The following is a 6,000-nucleotide window of genomic DNA, read 5'->3' as shown; positions in this document are numbered from 1 at the left end:
TCAAATATATTACCGTAAATCGGGTAAAATGGTTAATTTAGTCCAAAATAAAAGCACCTGCAATAACTTTACAGAAACATGTGATAGATAATTTTTAATTGAATAACTTGGTACATTCTCCCCACACTTGGCTTTTATTTATTTATTTCTTTGCCTTTTTATTCTCCTTTTTTCCATTTTAAATGAATTCAAGCATTTTAGGTTGTTTTTCAATTTATGTCCTTTCCGAGGTAACGATAATTTCGGTGTTAACATCTAGTTTTTATCATTCATAAATATGTATAAACATGATTTTGAATTCATTTAGTAGAAAATTTTTCAAATTTTCACAAAATTTGGCAAATAAACCAAGTGCAAACCCGAGAGAATTTATAACCCTTCCCCACACTTGAGATCATGCAATGCCCTCATTTGCATGAAATCAGACTATAATTATAAATTCATGAGGGTGATTAGTGTAGAAAAGTGATTAAAGATACCTAGTTTGTAATTACAAAGCTCGTTGAATGATAGATGACGCGCCTCATCGTTCATTCCTTTTGTTGTAATTTCACATATGTTTTTCTTCAAAAACGGTTGCTTTTCAGAACTGTTAGCTAATCTTTAAAAATGCGTCTTTTACCCTAACTTATCATGCATTTTTGTTAACGAGTTATGCACTAACCCAAACCCCTAATTTAACATTAAGTGGGGTTAGACTTCCCCACACTTAGCTGACGACATGTGAAGTCGGTAGAATAAGTTCCACGAATTAAAATAGTGAGCCAGTTATTTACATCTCCGGTGGTGTATAATATATCAATGGGTTTAAAGTTTAGACCCACCCGATCGTCACTACTTAATTCTTTTTAAGTGTAGCTTTTAGTAAATGGATATGTCTCTTTTCTGGTTCTTGGTCAAATGGATCGTTATACACCGACATACATATTTCTATAGGGTGGACAATTCCTAACATTTCCTTCCGTTCATTCTCGGGATCAAAGGTTTCACCTCTGTTACCCAATTGGGTGATATCCGAGGTGTCATTATCTATTACAGCTCGTAGTTCATCTTCAGTAGATGACTCATCTATTGAGAATATTGGGTTGGAAGGTTGTGGAATTGTGAATTCCGGGATCGAAGTAAATTCTTCTTCATTAACGGTCCTTATCGGTCCCATCACTTTGGTCTCGGGGGTAAAATTTTCAACGTTATCATTTTCCCAAGAGTACCAATTTGTCACCCTTACTTCTTCTTCATCCATTGATGGATCGATGATTTCGTCGGTAGAGGCTAATGTGTCAATATGTTGTGAAATTGGTAAAACTGAATAAAAAGTATCATCGGGATAATTGGTGATTTCGGAGCTCTCGAATTCATCAAAATTCGATGATATGAGATTTTCTTGCACACGACTCCTTAGATCAACAGGTGTGTAGTCTGATAGAGTTTCAGCTTGCCAATTTGCAAACTCTCTCATTTGTTCATTTTGAGCGTCAAATTTTTCGAGTTTGATTTTCATATAATCTAATAACTTTTCAGACACATAATTTTCCTCGTCCTCTTGTTGTTGAGTTTGGATATATTCTTGGGAATAATCCCAATTTGAATTGTATTCCTGATAATCATTCCATTCAGGTTTCATGGGTGCATAATTTTCCATAGGAACGTAATAATAACATTCCCATGTTGAGTGATAATCTCCACAAATTTCACAACCAGTTATTGTCTCGTCATTCATGATCCATGATTGACCGAATGAATTTTCATCAACACTTGTTTAAGAGTATTGATTTAATTGATTTCGCATGTCAGAAAGAGTTTCCAAAATATTTTCGAGATTTTCCATAATACGCTTATTACTAAATTTTAGCTACAATGTGGTGCATTTACTAATTATCCTATTAGTTATTAAAACTAAAAATTATATAAGTTATCAAATTAATAGACTTTTCTGCTTTTGCCCACGTTTCGAATAGCCAATAGATGCAGCAGGTAGCCAGGACCCTTTAAATCGGAAGTCCACAACTCGCCACTAACAAATCCAACTATTACTACGAACCAGAAAATTGGCGTCTATTAATTTAATAAAAATATTATTTTTATATTACTACTAAAATTATTATATAAAAAATATTAATCTATATAATTAATAATAATAATAAAACTTAAGATTACAAATTAATATTAAAACTAAATACTAATACTAATATATATAATATTAAAAACTAAACCCTAAATAATAATAATATTTAAAAAATTTAACCTAATCTCGCATTAAATGACAGGGTTGACTCCGTCAGACTGAACTACGCGATCCCGTGGATATTCACACTAATTTCTCCGCGATCGCGGAGAGATACAGGTTCAGAAAGGCCGCAGGTTCAAACTGGTTCGACTGTTTTTTTTCAAAAATTTATATATATAGAAAATTTATATAAAATAAAATAAACTTATATTTCAAAAACTAAACATAAAAATAAAAATACTTTATAATTTTACAAAATCTTAAAAATATGTTTTTTTTTCTTCTTCTTTTTTTTATATTTTTTTTTCTTTTTTTTATAATAAATATAAACTAAAAATATAGCATTTCGCGCTCCCCGGCAGCGGCGCCAAAAACTTGATGATGTGTGCAGCGGTGTATATGAAATACTATTATTTTTATTACAAAATATGACGAAATATGATACAAGTTTTTATTTATTTACATAGATGGAATATACCTAAACTCTGCTACAACACTATAGGCAGTGTACCTAATCGTAAAGTAGTATAGTTTTTAGTAAGTCCGGTTCTTTCCACATGGAGCTGGCTTATTTTACACTATATTTTTATATAACTATATTTGTACAAAATATATTTAATTATATATAATAATATATAAAAGGGGGATTTACCGTTTAATGACCAGTTTGTCGATTTTAAGTTAAGCGTAAATATAAATGACGAAAATTAAAGTGCGTAGAATAAATAACGATATTTAAATGACGATATATAAAATTGCGTTAAGAAAAGAAATAAAATAATTATGCCTATTTAAACTTCCGTAATCATGATGTTTGACGTTTTGATTTTAATTTATTACCCTTGATTAATTGTCCTTTGTCCTGGATTTATTTGAAACCTATCTGGTTTTTGCCCATAATAGTTCATCGGTCATAATTATAAAATGCTCGTCAAATTAACCTTATACCTGAAGTCAAATATTCCAACTAATTAGGGATTCAAACTGTAACAAGGTTTTAATACTTTGTTAATAATTACACCAGGTTATCGACTGCGTGTAATCCAAGGTTTTAATACTTTGTTAACAATTACACCAATTACCCTTGTATGTAATCCACCCCTGTTTTAATGAGTCCATCGACTATTAATCCATCCCCGTCTCCGGTCAAATGAACAATTATTAGTATTTATAAATATCCCGCTCACCGTACCCGATCAAGCGTATGTGGTTATATATAAATACGTCAAATTATAAATCTATATATTAAATTAATGAGATATCATTTAGTTAATATAAAGCCCATTAATAGCCCATAGTCCAATTTTCACAAGTGTCGGTCTTTTGTCCAAACCCTAATTATGGTCCAAAGTCCAATAACCCCGTCTTAATATTTAGTCCAACATCATGATTACTTCAGCTCAAATAAGCATAATAATAACTTAAATACGAGACATTAATTTAAAAAGAAAGAACATAGCTTACAGTGATTATTAATCGCGTAGCGTTACAAGGACAGAACTCCGACTTTAAAACCCGTAAATAACCGTTACATTACCTAAACTAATATAAAACTAAACAATTATATATATATATATATATATATATATATATATATATATATATATATATATATATATATATATATATATATATATATATATATATATATTACAGAGGGAGAAATTGAATTGGGATGGTACAATGGATTCGTCAGAAGCTCGTGCCTTTTATAGTCAAATTCTGATTTTGGCTGCTCCGCAATCGTAGAGGTTTTACCCTCTGCAGCTCCGCGATCGTGGAGGTCAGGATTCCAGCTCACAAACTTTTGGCCACTAGCTTTGTCGACATAATATATATATATATATATATATATATATATATATATATATATATATATATATATATATATATATATATATATATATATATATATATATATACAATTTATATAATTATATATAATTTATATAATTATATATATATTATATTATATTCTTGTGCATAGTTGACTTGTACTTTTAGGTCCGTTGTCTCGTACGTTGATACTCGATTTATGTCTCGGTTCCGGATTTTCGAACGTCTTTTCGTACGCTTAGATATCTTGTATTTTGCGTTCCGCGACTTGTACTTTTATCAATATTTAGACGTTGATCACCAATAAATTGAACCACTTGGATTGTAACTTGTACGTTTGAGCATTTTGAACGTTTGCGTCTTCAAATCTTCGTTTTCTTCTTTTGTCTTCGCACTTATTTAATATAAACGATTACAACTTAAAAATAGAACAATTACAACTAAAAACATTACATATTGGAAGGATATTGCGAATAAATATATGATCATTTGGAGCACTATCAGAACACAAGTACGAAAATAAACATTCCACAGCGAGTTAGAACAAAAAGCCTCAATTCAATTATCATTAGTTACACTTGCAGGGTGTAAACGTGAACTTATGTTATGTGATCACATGGGCTTGACGAGCCCTCATTCGGACGGTTCGCTACCATTAGCGGATGAAATATATTTAAAAGTATAGTGTATGTTCTAACACTACGTAACAGGGTACAAACAGTTAAGTTTTGATAATTGGGTGCTCGCGAACGTGCAACAACTTTTGGAATGCAAAAAATTTAGATAATCAACTTTATGGAAATATTAAATCTTGTGGTTCAAAAACAACGTAACTAATACACCTATGATTTCACCAACGTTTTCGTTGACAGTTTTCTATATGTTTTCTCAGGTCCTTGAACGCTATGTGATACATACTTCCGCACTCTTTTTGATTTGCTTGGATGTCGAGTATACATGCATACATGGAGCGTCTTTTGACTTTACTTAAATTGTGTCGCATATGTTTCATTTGTACTTAAAACGTTGTGACTTATTTAGTCGTTGAACTACTTTGTAAACTTTGGAACATCCTTACATTTGAAATGAATGCGACATATTTTGGTCAAACGTTATTTTAAAGACTTATGACCACGTAACGGGACCTAAGTAGACGGCGCCGTCAATGACGATTTTTTCGGGTCGCTACAGCCGCGGCGCGCCTCAACGGCAAAAACCAAAACAGTGAATTCTCCAAACTTGACCCTTGTTCACGTACTAGGCCGCGTCGCGGTTAGAACGGGTCGCGACGCGCCTCCCCTATTTTCTAGTTGTTTTAATATTCTTCATAAATCTAACAATCTCCCACTTGAAGATAGTCAAAACATGACTCAATTGTCAATCCAAAACTAAGCATTTCAACCAAGAACGTCGAGCCACCTTTCATACCGCCAATCAAACATGGAAACAGAGAACTCAACATTGCTGGAAGAGCAGACTTTCGATACAAGGTCTTCAACACTGCTTGTCGAAATCTAACATCAATAACCTTTTATCACTCTAGTCGACGTCTTCTATTTTCAGTTAACAAGAAGACCAATTGAAGCTATGCAAAGCTTCAACTTCCTGATCGTCACCACCTTAGTACACATATCAGCATGATTCTCGTACCAGGAATTTTCTAACAACTAAAGTACCATCTTCAATGCGTTCTCTAATAAAATGATACCTCAGTTTAATGTATTTCGTACGACCATGAAACGCCGGGTTCTTCACCAAATGAATAGCACTTTGATTATCATAGTACAAGACATAATCTTGTTGAACTCGTCCCAACTCCAACATAAAATTCTTCAACCATACAACTTCTTTGCATGCTTTTGCTGCTGCCATATATTCGGCCTCCGTTGTTAATAGTGCAACACAACTTTGAAGTTTAGACATCCAACTAACCGCCG

The sequence above is a fragment of the Rutidosis leptorrhynchoides genome, chromosome 8 (assembly GCF_046630445.1).
Source record: "Rutidosis leptorrhynchoides isolate AG116_Rl617_1_P2 chromosome 8, CSIRO_AGI_Rlap_v1, whole genome shotgun sequence".
NCBI classification, from domain to species: Eukaryota; Viridiplantae; Streptophyta; class Magnoliopsida; order Asterales; family Asteraceae; genus Rutidosis; species Rutidosis leptorrhynchoides.
Note: the sequence above shows the minus strand (reverse complement) of the source record.